Here is a 23,029-nt window from a genome sequence, read left to right on the forward strand (position 1 = left end):
TAAAATTAGTGTTACTTCTTTAAATGTTTGGTAAAATTTCCCAGTGAAGTTAGCCAGACTTAGAAATTTCCTTATAAGAAGTTTTTAATATAATTTTGGTTTTAAAATTATGACTCAGTTGCTTTAATAATTAAAGGGCCAGGAGCAGTGGCTCATGCCTGTAATCCCAGCACTTTGGGAGGCCGAGGCAGGAGTATCATGAGGTCAGGAGTTCAAGACCAGCCTGGCCAACATGGTGAAACCCCATCTCTACTAAAAATACAAAAATTAGCCAGATGTGGTGGCAAGCGCCTATAATCCCAGTTACTTGGGAGGCTGAGTCAGAGACTTACTTGAACCCAGGAGGTGGAGGTTGCAGTGGGCCGAGATCACACCACTGCACTCCAGCCTGGGTGACAGAGCGAGACTCCCTCTCAAAAAATGAATAAATAAATAAATACAATTTTAAAATAAATAAATAAAAACAAAATAAATAATAATTATTATTATAGGGGTATTCAAATTATCTGAACTGTGATAGTTGTGTTTTTGAGAAATGATCATTTCATCTAAGTTGTAAAATTTGTGTGTGTGGAGTTCTGCCTTGTATTCTCTATTTATCCTACTCATTTTTAAATACACTGATCTATTTAATTTTTGTTCCCAGATGGAAAAGCGCTTTATTGTTTTCATTACAGTAAAAAATAGAACATACCCATAGTAAAAAAAAATAATAATAATAATAATAATAATAATAATATTAATATAGAATATTTCCCAGGACAGGAAGTAAATTTAACCAAAGATGTTAACATTCTAGTGAAGAACCTTTCAGACATCCATCTTATCCACCCACACAAATACATGAATGTGTATATGGATACATATAAATAGGATCATATTATACGTGCTCATCTGTAACTATTCCTTTCATTCAACAAATCTATGTCAGCATAGATGTATACCATCATTTATGATGACCACAAGCTATTCCATTGTGTGAATATATTATAATTTACTTAACCCTATCTGATGTTGATTGTCAAAAGGCTAAGTTGTTTCTAGTCTTTTATATAAACAACACTGTGGGTGAATATCCTTGTTCATTTATCTACAGATGTGTAGCTAACTCTTTAGAATTATTTCCTAAAAGAAGAATTACTGATACAGTCATTGAAAATTCTGATCCATGTTACATAGATATATTATGTAGGAAAAAGAAGAAGAAGAAAAGAAGAAGGGGAAGAGGGGAGGATGAGGAGATGAAGGAGAAGAAGAAGAGGAGGAGAAAGAGGAAGAAGGAGGAGGAGGAGAAGGAGAAATTCTGATACATACAAACTACATTGCACAAAAATATATTACTCTATCATCACCTTGCAAACACTGTACTTTTTTTTCCCCTCCTTGCCAAAATAATTTGTGAAAAAAATCAGGTTTTTTTGGTAGTACTGTAGTTGTTTTGCTTTTCTTTGAGTACTTATGACATTGATGTATTTATGGGGGGTTTTTGTTTTCTTTTGTCTTGTAATTTGTGTTTCCTCTTCAAACACTACCTAGAAGCAGTAGGTTTCATTAGGCACTCTAGAACGGATGTCCCCAACTCCCAGGCTGCAGACCCATATAGTCTGTGGCCTGTCAGGAAGCAGGTGGCAGGAGATGAGCATGGGTGACTAAGCATTACCACGTGATCTCTGCCTCCTGTCAGGTCAGTGGCAGCATTAGATTCTCATAGGAGCACAAACTCTATTGTGAACTGCACGTGCAAGTGATCTAGGTTGCATACTCCTTACGAGAATCTAATGCCTGATGATCTGAGTTGGAACAGTCTCATCCCCAAACCATTCCCCTACCCCGTCCATAGAAAAAAATGTCTTCCATTAAATCAGTCCCTGGTGCCAAAAAGATTGGGGATCACTGCCACAGAGGGTTGATTTAAGAAGCCCTCTTGGCCAGGCACAGTGGCTCACGCCTGTAATTCTAGCACTTTGAGAGGCTGAGGAGGGTGGATCATGAGGTCAGGAGTTCAAGACTAGCCTGGCCAATATAGTGAAACTCTATCTCTACTAAAAACACAAAAATTAGCCAGGCATGGTGGTGCGCACCTGTAGTACCAGCTACTCGGCAGGCTGAGGCAGGAGAATTGCTTGAACCTGGGAGGCGGAGGTTGCATTGAGCTGAGGTCACGCCACTGCATTTCAGCCTGGACAACAGAGCGAGACTTCATCCCCAAAAAAAAAGAAAGAAACCCTCTTAAAGAAACCCTTTTATTGGAAGAGAAGATCCAGCCTTAATACCTTTTCCAAAAACCACGGCAGCTTAAGCAGTTTCATGTTTTTCTAATTTTTTTGTTTGTTTGTTTTTGTAGAGACAAGGTCTCACTATGTTGCCCAGGCTGGTCTTGAACTCCTGGGCTGAAGTGATCCTCCTGCTTTGGCCTCCCAAAGCACTAGGATTACAGGCATGAGCCACCAAGCCCAGCCTTCATGTTTTCTAATTTTACTGAAAAGCATTCTTATATCCTCGATACAAAAGAATAAAATAAAAACCTAGTTGGGGATGGACAGGTGATGATGATCGCATGACAGTGTGAATATATTTCATGTCACTGAAGTGTACACTTAAAAGTTGTTAAAAAGGTAAATTTTATGTTACATATATTTTACCATAGTTTTTTTTTTAACCCAGTTGGAGAAGATAGATATAGATATAGATATTTTTGCATACAGACAAGAACTTTGACTTCATTAGTTTATGACAGAAGAATTGACTCTCAGTCTACTCTCCTTAAAAGAAAAAGAAATGAGATTAAAGGAAGTATGGCTAATATTCCACTTTCATGTTCCATATGCTAAGAAATATGAGTTTCTTAAAAATTTAAATCTATCCTTGTTTTATTTTGAGATGTATAAAATAATAAATTATATCATCAATAAACTTAATAGTAAATAAAGGGTACTTTACAGAAACATACATAAATGATATCCTCATTTTAAATACTTTGCTTATATGCCACAAATTTACTTCCAAGAATAACAATATGTAAGTTCATTTATATATCAAACTATGTTTGAGACAAAATAATTTATCAAATCTTCTGGGATGATGGCTTTTTTTTTTTTGGAGACGGAGTTTTACTCTTTGTTGCCCAGGTTGTAGTGCAATGGCGAGATCTCAGCTCACTGTAACCTCCGTCTCCCAGGTTCAAGTGATTCTCCTGCCTCAGCATCCCGAGTATCTGGGATTACAGGCATGCACCACCATGCCCGGCTAATTTTGTATTTTTAGTACAGACAGGGTTTCTCTGTTGGGGGCCGCACCGGGGGTGGTGGAGAATGAAAGAACACACACAAAGACAAAGACACACAGAGAACATGGCGGCCGCACTCAGAGCCTCCGCCTCACTTTATTTATACTCCATAAACCTCAGGTCAGCAGAAAGAATGCAATGCAAAACAAACTTTCTTTTCCCACATGTAACCTTCTACTCAGTACCTTGTTTCTATATTCTTTCTTATCTACCCGCCTTCTTGGCGCCTACGGGAGTTCATTAAAAGTTCAGTTGGAGATACTGTCCTTGAGCCCTATCTATTCTCAGCATACTGTTTTCAAAGGCCCCTGCATTTCCCCCCTTTTAATTTTGTTTTGCCTCAATCCTAAAAAGGTAGCCCATATTTGTTCCTGTGTTTTCTTTTGTTTTTGGTGGCGACGGAGGGAGCATCGAATCACCAAAAGAAGTAGACACAAACCAAGTGCCCAAAGCAATATACTTCCAGAGATTGTAGAAATCCATGTTTTTATCTGAGTCCATGTGTTAAAGGCAGCAAGGCGCTGCCCCAGCTCCTGCAAGGTTACAGTTCCAGACAGTACATGTAATTGTTGTTGAAATGCTTTGGAAATGTTCTGAGTGAGCTCTTGAATGTCCAAACTAATATTTTTATGGCCAATTAATAATTTTCGGATTACAGTCCAATTTTGAGAGATGTTAAAAGGCACAGGCATTACACAAAATTGAGTGGAATTCCAATCACATTGTAATGTTACCCGAGTACTGAGTACAGTGAGCTGATCTCCAAGCCATGTCAACGCTTGTTCCATGTTGTCCAATCTTTCAGCAAGTTGAGAATCAATGTTTTATTGTTGAAGCCATAACCGGTGAGATTGTTTATGCCATTGCTGCACAAATTTAGTATTTTGTATGCTTTGATGAAGAGCGAGTCCTGCTACAGCCGCAGTGGAGGCAATGGCAACAAGACTCATCACCGAGGCAATTATAAGTCCAAGGGCACGGAGGGTTCGCTGAAGAGAAGTCCAAATATAAGTTTTAAGAGGTGATGCCCCCCACGGTCGCGTAAGATTAACAGGTAGCCAAATTTCCTTACGAGTCCTGAGGATATAAATATCCCCAGCAAAGTTGTGCCACCAAGAATGATTGAGGCAAGACAAAAATGTACACGTATTTGTATAATTAACAATTCCCGTATTATTATCCCATATCAAATTCCCTGCTAATAATAGGTAGGGCTTATGGACACAAGCAATAATATATCGAGAGATATTTCGATATAACTGAATATGAAAGGAATTAGTTGGGTTAGAAAGATTAAGAGACATATTCCCCACAAAAGTGTTAATGGCATCGCCTGCAGCTAACAACTTCCAAAGATGACTCTGTACTTAGGCCTCCTTCACACCATACCAAGGTTTTATTATTGTTAGTAACAATACTTTTATTTACCCGGTGCCATTTTAAAGGTATGTGACTAAATTTTATTTGAAAATCACCGTGCACACTTTAATCAGTTATTTGTATCCCATTGTATTCTAATAAAATCCGGGTTTTATTTCCCCGACATAGTTGTTACTCCAGCACCTCAATATTAGGAGAAACCTTTGGAATAGGACAAAAAGGTAAAGAACTAGGAATAGTTTCATTACTATATACAGTATGATTATAATAACAGTATTAGCAGCCACATAACTATGATTATAGCGAACAACCCAGGCTTCATACGATTTTCGGAGACAATGAGAACTATTTCCCATGCATATTGGAAGTTCTTCCACTCCAAATTGGTATGTGTTGTTTATAATTTCCGTTTCCCATTCTATATTGTCCTTGTCTATATAGGGGGACGGCATTCAAGTAGTGTTATTGGTGAAAACCTTAATTTCCGCCTCTCCCCAGGCGACTCCCTGATACAAGGGTGGAAAGGGAATATAAGTGCAATATTCATACAAAGCCTCACTAAGGGAAATAAGTTCCCCACCGAGGCACATCCAACAAAGGAAGAAATGTATGCTGAATCCAGTTTTCTTTTCAACAGGGTTTCAATCATCTTGTAGGAAACCACTCAGGTCCGCTCCCTGTAAGGACAAGAGCATAGCCCCATTTCTGTTTTAGAACTTGCCCTTGAACATACTTACCTTCTTTATTAGGATACCAAATCTTTAAATTGTCAGCGGGGACTATCACCGAGAGAGGTGAGGAAAGATGAGTTACGACAGCGGAGTCTTGCAATTGTCTCCATTGATTCAAAAAATAATTAAAGTAAAAAGAACCTTCAAAATCAAAAAAATTAAGGTAGAAAGGTTAACCTTCAAAAAAATGTGGTTTTTTGGGGGGGCTCATTTCCCCCTTTTTGTTTTAATAGTTGAGTTTTTAAAGTTAAATTTGCGCGCTCGATGATGGCTTGACCTTGACTGTTGCCCGGGATCCCGGTGATATGTCGAATATTGTATTGCTGTAAGAAAACTTGTAATTTATGAAAGACATAGGCAGGGGCATTATCAGTTTTAAGTATAAAAGGAATGCCCATAATGGCAAAACAAGCTAAGAGATGTGTAATAACAGAATTAGCTTTCTCAGATGGCAACGGAGTGGCCCATTGAAAATGAGAAAAAGTATTAATGGTATGATGAACATACTTTAATCGTCCAAAAGAAGGAATATGTATAACATCCATTTGTCAAATTTGATTAACTTGAGTACCTCTCAGGTTAACTCCAGGATGGAAGGATGGAATGCTCAAAGGAGTACAGAAAGGACAAGCTCGAATAAGAGAACAAGCTTATTTATGAGTTAAATGAAACCGTCGTTGAAGGCCAGAACTATTAGTGTGATGTAGAGCATGTTCTTGTTCTGTAGCCTGCAAGTGGCCAATTAGAAGTGAATCAATCTGAGTATTTCCATGAACTAATGGTCCAGGCAGTTGAGAATGAGAACGAAGATGAGTGATGAATAAAGGAGCTCGACGTTGGCTCAAAGTAGAAAATAACAAGGAAAAGAGTTTTTGAAGAGAAGAAGTAGCACAAAGAGGTAAAGTGGCCTGAGAAATATAAGAAGTAACATAAACGGCATATTGAGAATCACTAACAATATTTCAACCAGTAGTAGGGAAATTAAGTAAGACCATGAGAATAGTAAACAATTTTCCCTATTGCACCGAGGGATAAGGATAAACTGTAACTCAAGATTGATGAAGCTTTTTGCCAAGAATCAGAAGTTGCAAGAAGATAAATGATCTGACTATGAGTGAATTGAGAGATAATTAAGGAAGGATCTCCTCCCCAAAGTTGTCGACAGTGATGCCGTCCTTTGATGATCAGTTCAGCTAAACGATCGATATAAGTAGCCAAGTATTTAGATGTTTTATTGGACAAAAAGATCCATTTTAGTGGCTGATTGGTCTGAAGAATCATTTCTGTAGGAGAATGTAAAGTATGAAATAAACAAAGGGAAAGGGGAACATCGGGAAGGATATAATGTAAATGAGCCTTTTGAAGTTGCTCTTCCACAAGCTGGAGTTCCTGTAAAGTCAAAGGAGTTAAATGACGTGAGCTGTCCAAGTGACTGTCTCCTAGAATAGAAAAAAGATGTTGTAACTGAATAAAGAAAAAACAATTTTTGAGATCTATGACCATTAATTTTTAACTTTGTGGGATAAGGGCAGGATTAGGAAGACCAGGCTGTAAACTTTCCCTAGGTTTAATGTAAACATTTATAGTTTTAAGACAAGACAAAGACGGGAATTCCATGCAGAAATACGTGGCTTTATATTCCTCTCGGCCATTTGTTTTTTGACTTACTCTTTTAGAATCCTAAGTATTTCTTTAAATAATGGTCACTGTTTCACATAAATAGGAGTGGTGGCTATGAGTTTAAAGGATTGTAGCCCATTTTGAACATCGTATTTTTGGCAGCTGAGGAAATATGAGGAATGTTTTAAAAAGCAGCAAATTGTTGTGAAAGATCTTGTTCCCAAAAATTAATATTGATAGGAACAATATAAAAATAAAAAAAACACTTGACCTTGTTAACCTTTAGGACCGACACAGGTTAAAGGTTCTACGTCTTGATAAACCACAGAAGCAGCACCCAAGCCAGTGAGTATAACTGCAACTTGTCTTTTTTTCTATTGTATAGGCCTCTAATTTAAACAAATAATAGACATATTTACCACCGTATCAATTAACCCTTTAAAAACTATTTCATTAATGTGCAAAGAACATAAGGGCTTTTGGTTAGAAACTAAAGTTTCCCAAAAAACAGTTTTTTCTGTGCTACCAAACCTTCCCTATTGAGAATACATTCCCCTGCCTCTAGGCAAATAAATTGTGAGACTTAAACCATAATAAGACTTTTATTAGTAACATTATGTCCTTTTGGCAAAGGGCCACACTCTCTAACAGCTAATTTATATACTCCTCTATTAGGAGACAAAGTATAAGGCTGAGTAATAACTAAGTTAGCAGTGGCGCTCTGTTTAGTTGCCACATAAAGCTGAGAAACTGGGGTAAGGTGTGGGATCCTTAAGGAGGACTTGAATTTATTCCTTGATGTTGTAGGCCATTGTTCACTGGGTATTGTATGTAGATTTAGTCAATAACAAATATTTGTAAACAAATAAGGTGATTACAGGTACAGAAATTCAGTTTATAGTTTACTATTCAATAGAGTATCTGCTTTGTAAAAAATGGTGGACCACAAAATACTCAACGGATTTTGGTTTTCAAAACACAATGATGCTATCCAAGGCTAAATGGATACTTGAAGTTGGGATTGGATCTGGTGCTGAGATACAATTTTTACTTAGTTATTGATTTTTTTTTCCTCCGATTATTCCAAGGAGGGTGACTACCATTTTTGTACTTTATAGAGTAGTTTAGAGGAAAGGGTTAAGCATGTAAGCTCTGGGGACAGAAAGTCATATTTTCAAAATATAATAGCTATATGACCTTGGATACCTTTATAAAACTGTCTTAACTCTGTTTTCCTGTCTACAAAATGGTAATAATTATAAAATTTGTCAGTCTTAAAGGGATGTTGGAAGAACTAAATGCAAGTGAAAATTTTTTCACAGTAGTAGACACATAGTAAGTACTCAGTATACTATGGCTATTATTACTGTTATTATTGTTAATATTACATCTATTAATTTTAGCTCTTTAATGTAACAAGTGTAGAACCATAATCTCACATCCTTCAGAGTCATGTTGATCTTGTATTTTTTGGTCCTTGGACTAGTTTAGTGATTTATTACAAGAAACCTAGTTAGTTTGTGTATTTTTTTCCTTTCTTATATTTTTTATTTGTAAAGACTGATAAACCAACTACACTTTCAGACCTGGTGACATAAATTGTTGGGGCCCCTCCAACACTAACACAAGTTTTAATATATTTATCTAAATTGGCCCCATTGGCCTTTAATGATTTTAACAATTTTTGACAGTCAGCATAAGCATTTTTAAAAGACAACGTTTGTAACAAAATTTTTGAAGCAAGGTCAGCACCCACAATTTTCAAGACAGTATCCTGAAGACGGGCTACGAAATCTGAATATTGTTCATTTGTGCCCTGTAAAATCTTCACAGAGGAAAGGGAAGATTTTCCTGTTATCTCTACCTTATTTTAGGCCCTTAAAAACAAAGTCTTGATTTAAGTAAGGGCAACATCTTCTAGACCAGCCTGAGCATTAAAAGTAGCATATTGGCCCGTGCCTGTGAGTTGTTCCTCAGTGGCTCCTGGGGGATTACACATAACATTTTTTCTAGCCTGTACATGCGCCTTGTTCATTTACCAGCTGTGCAATTGTAACCACTGAGAACGATCAAGAAAAGCCTTCCCTAAAGTCTTCCAGTCTATAGAAATTATTAAATTTTCTGATGAAAAAATATCAAGAAGACCAAGGATAGGGGTTCATAGTTAGAAATGGTAGCTTTCATTTCTTTTTAAAAATTTAATTTGTAAGGCATTAAATTGGACATTATTGCCACCATTTGAAAACTAAGCATTAGGAGCAAAAGAAGCACAAATAATTGGAAACAGATCCAGCTCTTTAAAATTTTTTATTTTTTTTTTTTTTTACGAGACATTTTTTTAATTTACAAAATGATACATGTTAACTCTAAGCTGGAAAACACGGATCACTAAGTGATTTTGTGCGAAGCAAACAACAAAATCATTAACACAGAAGTTATACCAAAAATGCAAAGGAGCCTTCCCACCTTTGCACAAAACAAAAGCCCAAAAGTTGTTAGGCTGAGACATTTCAAAGTAAATTATTTTATGACCTCAAGAAAAAGATCATATCAAAGCTATTCTATCAGTTCCAGGAAAGTTTCCAAAATGTTTAATCAAGTCAGTATAAAAAGGATACCAAAATTTAGGAGAAAGCGCGTAATAAAATAAAATGCTGTAAAACACAGTTCATCCTCAGTTATATCAGTGAAATATCCTAAATTAAAGACTTGCCGATAGAATGCAGCAAAAACAGAGACAGAGCAAGAAAGGACGCCGAGCAGGAGCCCGAGGTTCATGGTAAGAAAACAAGTGGCTGAGCAGCTGGAGAGAAAGCAGCCCGGGGGATTCGGCCACGTGAAGTGCGGTCGACCCTGTGGCAGGGACCCGCCAGGCTGCCCGCCCCTCAGCGCCTCAGTCCCTCAGCTCCCTCAGCCATCTCAGCCTGTTGGGGGCACTGAGAAAACTTTGCCAAACAAGGGTAAAGATAAGGAAGCCCGGGGGTTGGAGGCACTGGAAAATTCTCTTTTAACAGGGCAGAAGGAAAAGAAACAGGGAAAGCTCACAAAGGTGAATTAGAAGAATGTATTTGTAATATTTGTTGAAGCATTTCCATAATACACTGCATGTCAGAATTTCCCTTAGAAGAAGGAAGAGCTGGCTTTTTCTCTTCTCCCCCTTTTGCTACCCTGGCACAAATGGGCTCCATTTCAGATTTATTTTATTTTATTTTATTTTTCCAAATCCTCAGATACCTTTCCTCCTGTGGCTACATTACCACACTCTGAATCAGTCTCAAGTAACTCTAATGTCTGAGTGATAGAGTTACACAAGGTCCACAATTTTAGAGGCATAATATCCCCTAACTGGAGAGCTCTAAGCAAAGCTTTTACTACCTGTAACCATTTTTTCCGATTCAGCTGCACTTTAGTCTGATACTGAAACCAGTAACAATGTTATTCAACATGGGCAAACAATCGCTTCAAAGTCTTTTTCTTTCACTTCTACTCCCATAGACAGCAACAGTCCTTGAAACAGCCATAAATATTCTGAGGCCAGAGAGATGGAATTCCCATAATGAAAGCTTAAGAAGGTTCCCCTTAACAATATCTGAGCCTTACCTGCTCCTAGGGGGTTCCCCTTCTTGTTCTCCCCTACTCACCCGTGCTGACCCTGCTCGCTGCGCCACTTGTTGGGGGCCGCACCGGGGGTGGTGGAGAATGAAAGAACACACACAAAGACAAAGACACACAGAGAACATGGCGGCCGCACTCAGAGCCTCCGCCTCACTTTATTTATACTCCATAAACCTCAGGTCAGCAGAAAGAATGCAATGCAAAACAAACTTTCTTTTCCCACATGTAACCTTCTACTCAGTACCTTGTTTCTATATTCTTTCTTATCTACCCGCCTTCTTGGCGCCTACGGGAGTTCATTAAAAGTTCAGTTGGAGATACTGTCCTTGAGCCCTATCTATTCTCAGCATACTGTTTTCAAAGGCCCCTGCATTTCTCCATGTTGGTTAGACTGGTATCGAACTCCCAGCCTCAGGTGATCTGCCCGCCTCGGCCTCGCAAGTGCTGGGATTGATGGCTTTTAAAGTTCCTTTTATCCTTCGGTTCTAGCTCAAAAGGCTTAGAGGTCCTCTTCCTGCCACTTGCCGACGTTTCTGTTAACGTTATTCAGTAATTTGCTCACATTTCATTATTGACTATCATTTTCATTAACGTCCACTAATATTTCTTCAGCTCCTGTTAGAGACTGACTACATGGCTTGGTGACACAGGTCCTGTGGTCAGCTCATGGAGTTATTACATGCAACTAAAACCTTTCAATAGTCTAGGGAACCACAGTCGAATTGTGGAAAAGTCTGGAAAAGGACCTAAGAGAAGACCTTGTCTTTGCTTTGGGGGCTCTGATGCCCAAGTTCTCTTGTGGCACCTCTGCTCTCTTCGCACATACACAGAACCTTCCTTACAGTGCTGGGACCCAGGAAGAAAGGATTCTTAGGGGTATGGAAAGGGGGTTGGAGGTGGAGAGTCTTCTGCTCCTGCTATTTGCCTGGTACCCACGGTCTTCAGGTAAGAGGTGGCTGAGGAGATAGCAGAGTCCAATTCCATTCTGACCACCTCCCCTTACAACCCATTTTCCACCCACATGCCAAATGTTTTATGTTTCATATTTTATGTTTCTTGATTTGCTTTATATTTAAAAACATAAATCAGGTGTAGTCATTCCTGTGTGGCTCACTCTCCAATGGCTTTCCATTGCTTTTAGCATGAAATCCAAACTCCTATGACAGTTATGACCTGGCTCCTGCCACACTGACTCCCCTTTCTGTCCTTCAATGTCACCAAATGCTTACCCAGCTCCAGCTCTTCCTAAAGGTAGGCACATTCTCACCCGCCAGTTCCAATTCAAATATCACTCGCTCTCTATCACATTGTCTTATTTACTTCCTTCACAGCACTGACCACACTCTATATTTATCATGTTTATTTTTTTGGGTTATTGTCTGTCTCTCCTCCCTCAATTAGAATGTGAGTTCCATGCAGGCACCCTAGTCTGTCTTGTGTATTGCATCCCCAGCATCTAGCACTGTGCCTGGAATATGCTAAGTGTGCAACATGGGTGTTTGTGGAATGATCCCTATACTCTCCACCCCAAATCAGTATAATTGTCCATAAAACTGGGCTCCCCAATACATACCATCTTGTGGAAAAACCAGTACCTTGCAATCCTAGAATTTATAATCTAAGGTTCATTTTTAAAGAAAAAGACAAATAGTCAATGTGCTAGAAGAGTGTCTCTGTCCCACCTCCAAAACAAATAAAATGAAGATGAATTTACCATTTTGAAAGGAAAACACACAGTGGCCTATACCTGCATCTTCCAGGTGTGGAAAAGATGAGGTATTTGCTGAACTTCTATGTAGGCTGTATCCTCCGGAAGATGTAACTGGAATGTAGAGATGTAAAGCATAAACCTCTTTTGAGTTGTACTGAAAGGGATGTGGTTTGAATGGAGTCTAGGAAAATGCACACGAGAAGGAAGAATCCACCAGTGTGTATCAAACACTGTATACTCTAGGGGAAAGAATATCTATTTTTAAACAGCCTTCTTTAAACATAATTATTCCCAAATGCCAAAAAGAAATCCTTTCATAGCGAGCACACCAACAGAAACTGTGACACGCCCAGCTGGCTCCCGTACAGTCCCGTCCTGCTCTCCCTTCTGTCCTGCTGACCCAGGCACTACAGCCCGTGGTAGCTTCTCCCCAGGCGCTCTAGGCAAGCTCCTTCCAAGGAGTTACCCAAGAGGTGGGGTGCTGGAAGTGAGGATGTCTTTTCTCCTCTTGTTTGAATGATTGAATGTCTTAAAGTGAGACTGTACTCATCTATTATTTAGATCAACTTTTTAAAATAATAAAAAGAGAACATAATTTTACTTGAAAAACAAACCTTTAGCTTTCCTTCTCAGAATGAGACTCTCTGTCTTCCCGGTTGACAATCACTTGAAAAACAATTTGGTAAGTTGTTTTTTTTTTCTTTATATATATATATTGTGGACAGGTTCTTGCTCTGTCGCCCAGAATGGAGTGCAGTGGCACGATCTCTCCTCACTGCAACCTCTGCCTCCCAGGTTCAAGTGATTCTCCTGCCTCAGCTTCCCAGATAGCTGGAATTACAAGCAGGCACCTTCTTCCCCGGCTAATTTTTGTATTTTTAGTAGAGGTGGGGTTTCGCCACATTGGTCAGGCTTGTCTCAAACTCCTGACCTCAAGTGATCCTCCCACCTCAGCCTCCCAAAGTGCTGGAATTACAGGCGTAAGCCACCACACCCAGCCGGGAGGGAACTTTTTATGGTGATAGAAATGTTTTCATCTGTATTGTTGTGGTGATTGCATAAGTATATATATTTGTGAAAACTCAGAGAACTGTGCACTTACAAATGGAGGCAAATTTTGAGATCACTGAATTGCAAGGTATGTCAGGTTAAGGTTGCTCATTTGGCAACTTGAAATGATCAGGAATCAAGGGTCTTCCTGGATTGCAGACATATACTCTTAAAAATTTGGCTTTGGTAGTTGGGCTTTCCCATCAAGACTTGTCATTTTCAATGTATATAGAAATAAAACTTGCCACTCTCAGGCCCTCCCCTTGCTCCCTGTTAGGGCTTCTATTTAATTGATCTGGTTGGGCAGTCCATGATCACTTCTCTAGTTAAGATCCTGCCTTACTGATGTTGAGGATCCCCTAAAGGAAGACTTTAACTGGAATCTGAGCCTTAATCTTGGAAAGGCAGCATCCTGGTGAATTGGGCCGATTGCGTCAAACAGAAATTCTTGCCTTGAGGTTTTTTGGGATTGCTGTTGTTGTTTTGTTTTGTTTGTTTTTGAGACACTTACTCTGTTGCCCAGGCTGGAGTACCGTGGTGCCATTTATGGCTCACTGTAGCCTCGACCTCTGAGACTCAGGTGATCCTCCCACCTCAGCCTCCCCAGTACCTGGGACTACAGGTGTGTGCCACCACACCCGGCTAATTATTGTATTTTTTTGTAGAAATGAGGTTTCGCCATGTTGTCCAGACTGGTCTCAAACACCTGGGCTCAAGCGATCTATCCACCTTGGCCTCCCAAAGTGCTAGGATTACAGGCATGAGTCACTGTGCCCAGTCTTAAGGTTTTTTAAATTAATGTCTGTAAATGGGGAAAGCATACCTGAAATTGAAATAGAGGATACTGGAGTAGATGTGTGGTTCAAATAAACTGGGTTACAGCGTAACAAATTGGCAGGCTTTTGTTGCCAATTTACTAGATCTGTTTTTTTGTTTGTTTGTTTGTTTGTTTTGAGACAGAGTTTCACTCTGTCACCCAGGCTGGAGTGCAATGGCGCAATCTCAGCTCACTGCAACTTCTGCCTCCTGGGTTCAAGCGATTCTCCTGCCTCAGCTTCCCAAGTAGCTGGGATTACAGGCAGCTAATTTTTTTAGTTTTAGTAGAGATGGGGTTTCACCATGTTGGTCAGGCTGGTCTTAAACTCCTGACCTCAGGTGATCTGCCTGCCTCGGCCTCCCAAAGTGCTGGGATTATAGGTGTGAGCCACTGTGCCCGGCCAGATCTGGTATTATTTTAAGAGACTCCTGAAGAAGCATTAGTTAAAAGTGTGATAGTAGAAAGACAGACATTTAATATTCTATGTGCTGCTTAGCTATTCCTGTTAGTTTCACTCGATTTCAGCCTGTACATTAGCTCCCAAGGACGTCTGTGAGCAGATGAGTGGCGTCTTCGTGACAGTGATCCTTGGAGTGTGAGACCTGCAGTGCTGGGCCACGATCATGGAGGCTGCCTGTTAAAATGCAGGTTCCTGGGCTCTACCGAAAACCTCTCTCACCTCAATGAGATGGACCAGGGACTCCATCTTGGATGATATCCCCAGTGATGTTCATGTGCTCCCGGTTTTGGGAATCACTGTTGCTTCCCTTTGGAGATAACTGCTGAAGATGGGAGGACGGAGCTCTTCAGGTGACAGCAAAACACTGCTAAGGCTGAAGGGCCGAGATCCTGCCTTACAGACAAGGCAGTGGCTAGCAGAGCTTCCAAAGCGCCAAACCAGGAGTTCAGGTCGTGTCGTCTTTGCAAGGTGGCCAGCTGGAAGAGGACCCAGTGGTGCTCTTGAAAATTGTGAGTCCTTTGTAGAAGACGCTGTGGCCTCGTACTCATGGAACCCATTTACGCATTTCCCTCTGGGAAAGCTGCATCACAAGGTTTCCTCCTGGCTTCCTAAAGTAAAACTTTCAGAGCTTTTTGCCCACAGCAGGGAACTGACACTCCATGGTTACTAAGAAACTTTCGAACATCTGAGAGGGCAGGTCATCTTGAACTTGGTGATCAAGAGCCCAGGCAATCATCGTGGCAATAATCCCAGCCAGCCCTGCCCTGCAGAATTCACAGGAAGCCCAGCTTCTCCTCCCTTACAACTTCCCAGGACCACTTTGGATCCCTAACGGACGAGTCCTCACATGACTCCATAGAGGTGACTTCGATGGCTCAAATGGCTATCGGAAGAATCTGTACCGGAGCTAGGCAACCTTTGGGGAACCACCAGATGAAACTGTGGATGTAACTCACTGTTAGGGCCATTCAGCAAGATCTATTAAGAAAGTGATGCCAGACATGGTGGCTCACACCTGTAATCCTCACACTTTGGGAGGCTGAGGTGGGTGAACCATTTGAGGTTAGGAGTACAAAAATTAACCCGATGGTAGTGGCTCACGCCGGTAATTCCAGCTACTCCAGAGGCTGAGGCAAGATCATTGCTTGAGCCTTGAGGATGAGGTGGAGACGGAGCAGCAGGGAGATGGGGTGAAATTTTTTAAAAAATTGGCCGGGCACAGTGGCTCATACCTGTAATCCCAGCTCTTTGGGGGGCCAAGGTAGGAGGATCACTGGAGGCCAGGAGTTGGAAACTAGGCTGGGCAACATAGGGAGATCCCCATCTTTACAAAAAATAACAATAATCATAAAATTAGCCAGGTATGGTGGCATGTGCCCATAGTCCTAGTGGCTCAGAAGGCTGAGGCAGGAGAATCACTTGAACCCAGGGGCTCGAAGCTGCAGTGAGCCATGATCATGCCACCAAACTCCAGCCTGAGTGAAAAAGAGAGACCCTCTCTCTTAAGGAAAAAACAAAGTAATATGGCAGGAGATGCTTTGAAGCTACACAATAAATACACATTTTACTCCAAGAATTAGGCATATTAAAAATGAACATAGATATGTCATGATGTAGAAGGCCAAAATTGCACCAATTTGGCTGGGCACACTGGCTCATGCCTGTAATCCCAGCATTTTGGGAGGCTGAGGTGGGTGGATCATTTGAGGTCATGAGTTTGAGACCAGCCTGGCCAATACGGTGAAACCCCGCCTCTACTAAAAATACAAAAATTAGCCAGCCATGGTGGTGGGTGCCGGTAGTCCCAGCTACACAGGAGGCTGAGGCAGGAGATTCGCTTGAACTCGGGAGGCAGACGTTGTAGTGAGCCGAGATCACGCCACTGCACTCCAGCCTGGGCTGGACTCTGTCTCAAAAAAAAAAAGGAGGCTGTGCATGGTGGCTTATGCCTGTAATCCCAGCGCTTTCAGAGGCTGAGGCAGGCAGATCACCTGAGGTCAGGAGTTCGAGACCAGCCTAGGTGATTACACCATTGCACTCCAGCCTGGGTGACAGAGCGAGACTCCATGAAAAAAAAAAAAAAGTTATACTAATTTTTATGATGAAATAGGAAACTTGAAAGAAATTTTACAATGTGTCAGTTCCTGTGGACTAACCTAGCTTGAGAAGCCCCTCATGGCCTGCACTGTCTCCAGTGTATTCTCTGGCCTCATCATTTTCTGGCCTTATTATCAACTGTGGAGTTTACTGTATTTGGAACCTATAGACTTCTAAGCCGCCGAATGTATTTATTTCTGACTTAGTATTGATTTTAGAGGCTTCCAATTGATTTTTTAAAAAACATATTTTAAACAGAAATATTCTGATTTTTTTTTTTTTTTTTTTTTTGAGACGGAGTTTCACTCTTGTGGCCCAAGCTGGAGTACAATGGCACAATCTCAGCTCACTGCAACCTCTACCTCCTGGGTTCAAGCAATTTTCCTGCCTCAGCCTCCCAAGTAGCTGGGATTACGGGCACCTGACACCACGCCCGGCTAATTTTTGTATTTTTATTACAGATGGGGTTTTGCCATGTTGGCCAGGCTGGTATCGAACTTTGACCTCAGGTGATCCACCCGCCTCAGTCTCCCAAAGTGCTGGAATTACAAGCCTGAGCCACCGCGCCCGGCTCTGATGCTTTTTTTTTTTTTTCAGACGGAGTCTCTCTCTGTCACCAGGCTGGAGTTCAGTGACATGATCTCGGCTCACTGCAACCTCTGCCTCCTGGGTTCAAGTGATTCTCCTGCCTCAGCCTCCTGAGTAGTTGGGACTACAGGCACATGGCACCACGCCCAGCTAATTTTTGTAATTTTAGTAGAGATGGGGGTTTCACCATAGTGGTCAGGCCGGTTTCGAACTCCTGACCTCAGGTGATCCCCTGCTTCAGCCTCCCAAAGTGGTGGGATTACAGGCGTGAGCCACCGTGCCCAGCCCTGATGCTTTTAAAGTGTGAAAATGGTCAATGATCCCACTGGGTTGGAGCTGCTATGTAATAATATTATTACTACTACAAAATTTAATTTTCCAGTCCATTCATACAGGTTTAAGAATATTTGCTGATTTGCAAGAAAGGGTCTCAATTCCAATGTAAATAATTCTATGTGGCCCTGAAGCCACACAGTTTTAACTCACGGCTACATGTACAGCCTAGCAGTTCCTTTGATGCTAACCTTCCAGACAAAGTTCTCTGAGCTAGATCATTCAAGGGTGAACCTCTTAATTATGCAGCTTCATGTCACTGACGTGTTCCTATTACGGTGTCTGCTTGAAGGTCGTGGTTCAACTTTAAATAAAACCTTAGTAGAATTACTAGCAATTTCAGTGTTTGCTCCCTACAATTATTTTACCATCTAATGAAAACTTTAAGAACACAATTTGGAGGACTATCAAATTAGTTCCAGACATCTGATAGATGGGTATGCAAATGAGCAGATTTAGAGATATACATGAAAAACATATTTCCATTTTTTTGAGACAGAGTCTCACTCTGTCACCAGGCTGGAGTGGGCAGTGGCGCAATCTCCGCTCACTGTAACCTCTGACTTCCTGGTTCAAGCAATTCTCCTGCCTTAGCCTCCTGAGTAGCTGGGACTACAGGTGCGCGTGATCATGCCCAGCTAATTTTTGTATTTTTAGTAGAGATGGGATTTCGCCATGTTGGCCAGGATGGTCGCGATCTCTTGATCGAGTTTTGCTCTTGTTGCCCAGGCTGGAGTACACTGACGTGATCTCGGCTCACCGCAACCTCCGCCTCCTGAGTTCAAGCCATTCTCCTGCCTCAGCCTCCCAAGTAGCCAGGATTACAGTCATGCGCCACCACGCCTGGCTAATTTTTGTATTTTTAGTAAAGATGGGGTTTCTCCATGTTGGTCAGGCTGGTCTTGAACTCCTGACCTGAGGTGATCCGCCCACCTCAGCCTCCCAAAGTGCTGGGATTATAGGCATAAGCCACCGCACCCGGCTCATATTTCCTTTTTTCACAGATATGCATATGTATATGGTATCATCAAGGTATATAACATTTGATTATAATGAGATACATGATACATTGGTTATTATTTACATGGACAAGTAGGTCAGAGCCTGACTCTCTAATATCAACAAAAATCAGGGTGGTTGGTTTGCCCTAGCACTAACACAGTTTGCTAGGTGACTGAACAGCGAAAAGGAGGGGAACGGGAATCTGAAATCTTAGATACAGGGAACTTCATTTTCTGACAGCGTGGTCTCTTAATAAAACTGATGAATTTTTTTTTTTTTTTTTTTTTTTTTTTTTGAGACAGGGTCTCTGTGTGTCACCCAGGCTGGAGTACAGTGGTGTGATCCTGGCTCACTGCAACTTCTGCCTCCCGGGTTCAAGTGATTCTCCTGCCTCAGCCTCCCAGTAGCTGGGATTACAGGTGCCTGCCACCACTCCCGGCTAATTTTTGTATTTTTTGTAGAGATGGGGTTTCACCATGTTAGTCAGGCTGGTCTCAAACTCCTGACCTCAGGTGATGCATCCACCTCGGCCTCCCAAAGTGCTGGGATTACAGGAGTGAGCCACTGCGCCAGCCCTGATGATGCTTAATCCAAACAAAAAAGTAAGACTGGGGCCACCACACTTGCTACACTGGGGGACAGAATATTTAGACACTAGGTTAAAAAACTGTGAGAATGTCCTGAAAGTTAAAGAACTGTCATAGAACAGGGTCTATGATAAGTCTGTTACTAACACAGCCTGGGCTAGTTGGCCCTAACTCACCCAACCAGGATTCAGCATAGGGCAGGGAAATCACAAACTTCCTAGTCATTATTAGGTCAAGAAATGCAGATCTTGAAAAAGAATTAGAAAATGACTAGCTATAATTTGTACCTTTGATGAATGTAATTCTAAAATTTTGTTGAATTTAAGAGACTATTTTAATTTACAAGATGTTAAAATGTGAAAACAGCAAACATGAGTCTTAGAACTAACGACAGGCAGCTTGGTAGATAAGGGCTGGAATGAGGAACACATTTCTTTAACCTGGAAAGAAAAGACAAATGCATGTAAAAACATAATTACCGGCTGCCAGGGGCACAGTGGCTCATGCGTGTAATCCCAGCACTTTGAGAGGCGGAGGTGGGTGGATCACCTGAGGTCAGGAGTTTGGGACTAGCCTGGCAAACATAGTGAAACCCCGTCTCTACTAAAAATACAAAAATTAACTGGGCATGGTGGTGCACGCCTGTAATCCCAGCTACTCGGGAGGCTGAGGCAGAATAGCTTGAACCTGTGAGGTGAAGGTTGCAGTGAGCTGAGATTGCGCCACTGCACTCCAGCCTGGGTGACAGAGCAAAACTCCATCTCAAAGAAAACAAACAAACAAACCAAAAAAGGCCGGGCATGGTGGCTCACGCCTGTAATCCCAGCACTTTGGGAGGCCAAGGCCGAGGATTGCTTCAGGCCAGGAGTTCAAGACCAGTTTTGTCAATGTAGGAAGACCTCACCTCTACAAAAGAAAACTTTTTTTTTGTTTGAGACAGTCTCACTCTGTCACCCAGGCTGGAGTGCAATGGCGTGGTCTTGGCTCACTGCAACCTCTCCCTCTCGGGTTCAAGTGATTCTCCTGCCTCAGCATCAAGAGTAGTTGGGATTACAGGGGCCTGCCACCATGCCTGGCTAATTTTTGTATTTTTAGTAGAGATGGGGTTTCACCATGTTGGCCATGCTGGTCTTGAACTGCTGACCTCGTGATCTGCCCACATTGGCCTCCCAAAGTGCTGGCATTACAGGCGTGAGCCACTGCACCCGGCCAAGAAAACCATTTTTTTAAGATGACATCTCTAGTCATTAGAGAAACGCAAATCAAAAGCACAATGAGATACCACTTCACATCCACTAACTAAGATGACTATAAACAAATAGACTGATAATAACAAGTGCTGGTGAGCAGGGGAGAAATGGGAACCCCCCTACACTGTTAATAGGAATGTAAAATGGTATAGCTCTGTTGGAAAACAGTTTTTCAGAAAGCCAAACAAAAACTTCCTATATGACCCAGCAATTCCACTCCTATGTACTCCCAGGAGAAATGAAAACATATTTCTACACAAAAAATTGTATGTGGGTAGGCGCGGTGGCTCACGCTTGTAAGCCCAGCACTTTGGGAGGCTGAGGCAGGTGAATCACTTGAGGCCAGGAGTTTGAGATCAGCCTGGCCAACATGGTGAAACCCCATCTCTACGAAAAATGCAAAAATTAGTCAGGCGTAGTGGCGGGCACCTGTAGTCCCAGCTGCTCAGGAGGCTGAAGTGGGTGAATCACCTGAACCAGGGAGGTGGAGGTGGCAGTGAGCCAAGACTGCACCACCGCACGCCAGTCTGGGTGACAGAGCGAGGCTCCGGCTCAAAAAAAAAAAAAAAGTATGAAAATGCTTATGGCAGCATTTTTCATGATAGCCAAAAAATAGAAATAATTCAAATGTTCAGATGTTCATCAAATGATTAATGGATAAAGACCACATAGTGGCCGGGTGCGGTGGTTCACACCTGTAATCCCAGCACTTTGGGAGGCCGAGGTGGGCAGATCATGAGGTCAGGAGATGGAGACCACCCTGGCTAACACGGTGAAACCCCGTCTCTACTAAAAATACAAAAAATTAGCCGGGCATGGTGGCGGGCACCTGTAGTCCCAGCTACTCGGGAGGCTGAGGCAGGAGAATGGCGTAAACCCGGGAGGCGGAGCTTGCAGTGAGCCGAGATCACACCACTGCACTCCAGCCTGGGCAACAGAGCAAGATTCCGTCTAAAAAAAAAAAAAAACCATGTAGTATATTCATACATTAGAATATGATTTGATCATAAAAAGGAACAAAGTACTGATTCATGCTGCAACATGGGTGAATCTTGAAAACATTATGCTACGTGGAAGAAGGCAGACACAAAAGAGTATATATTGCATAACTCTACTTATATGAAGTCCCCATAATAGGTAAATCTAGGACAGGTGTGGTGACTCACGCCTGTCATCCCAGCACTTTGGGAGGCCGAGGCAGGTGGATCACTAGGTCAAGAGATCGAGACCATCCTGGCTAACATGGTGAAACCCCATCCCCACTAAAAATACAAAAATTAGCTGGGCATGGTGGTGCACACCTGTAGTCCCAGTTACTCAGGAGGCTGAGGCAGGATAATCACTTGAACCCAGGAGGTGGAGGTTGCAGTGAGCCGAGATCATGCCACTGAACTCTAGCCTGGTAACAGAGCGAGACCATGCCTCAAAAAAAAAAAAAAAAAAAAAAAAAAAAAGGTAAGTCTATAAGAAATAAAGAGTGGCTCCTAATGTCTATGGGGTTTCTTTTTAGGGTGACGAAAATATTTTAATACTGTCCTTATGAACTCTTCCAATACATTAAGCACTATTAATTTGTAAACTCTAAATGGGTGAGTTGTATGGTTGATAAAGTTATTAAATCACAATCCAGGGGCTGAGATTAAAAGAGAAGAGAAAACAATCCATATAGTGTCTGTTTACAATTTTCATTTTTTCTATACCCCCACCCCCCCATCCTCCTCCTTTTTTTTGAGACAAGATCTCACTCTGTTGCCCAGGCTGGAGTGCAGTAGCTGATAATAGCTCACTGCAACAAGCTGAAAATTGTAATATTAGTAGAATAACTGTACCTTTTCTGTTTATTGGCTCCTTTTCCTCAACTTATAAATATTTTGAGGTTGAAATTGCCTTTGCAAAATTACGACAATAAGAGAAATCTGACATAGTTGACTCCATCTTGCTTCAGACCTCCAAGCTGTCCTTGGTCATTTCTGTGCATAGGCCTAGCTAACCTTGGGAATAATTTAGTTTATAATTTAACTTGAAAGAAAGGATGATAACAGTCCCTCCCTAAAACTAACACCCTCCTTGCTTAGGGACCAAAAGCAGCCTTTGCAAGACTTTATTTTTGTTTTTTCTTTTTTTTTTTTAGACAGAGTCTTCCTCTGTTGCCCAGGCTGGAGTGCAGTGGCACAATCTCAGCTCACTGCAGCCTCTACCTCCTGGGTTCATACGATTCTTCTGCCTTAGCCTCCCAAGTAGCTGGGATTACAGGTGAGTACCACCACCCCCAGCTAATTTTTGTATTTTTAGTAGAGATGGGGTTTCACCATATTGGCTAGGCTGGTCTTGAACTCCTGACCTCAGGTGATCCACCCTCCTCAGCTCACAAAATGCTAGGATTACTGTTGTGAAGGCCACAAAAATAGGATTATGGGAGGGACCTGAGTGCTGCTAAAATGTAGGAGTAGTTTCTATAATCTCTTATTGCCCAGGAATCATGTGGCCAGAGATCACAAGATT

General features: G+C 41.6%; 1 long non-coding RNA gene across 1 annotated transcript; it reads right to left on the minus strand.

The window, feature by feature from the left end:
• Window positions 1–3,086: 3,086 nt before the first annotated feature.
• LOC140712031 (uncharacterized) lies at window positions 3,087–21,056 on the minus strand. The gene is made up of 2 exons (XR_012093450.1): window positions 10,618–21,056; window positions 3,087–5,343 (listed from the first exon to the last, which is right to left on the minus strand). It is a non-coding gene; the product is annotated as an uncharacterized lncRNA (long non-coding RNA).
• Window positions 21,057–23,029: the final 1,973 nt, after the last annotated feature.

This window comes from Chlorocebus sabaeus, chromosome 7 (genome assembly GCF_047675955.1).
Source record: "Chlorocebus sabaeus isolate Y175 chromosome 7, mChlSab1.0.hap1, whole genome shotgun sequence".
NCBI lineage: Eukaryota > Metazoa > Chordata > Mammalia > Primates > Cercopithecidae > Chlorocebus > Chlorocebus sabaeus.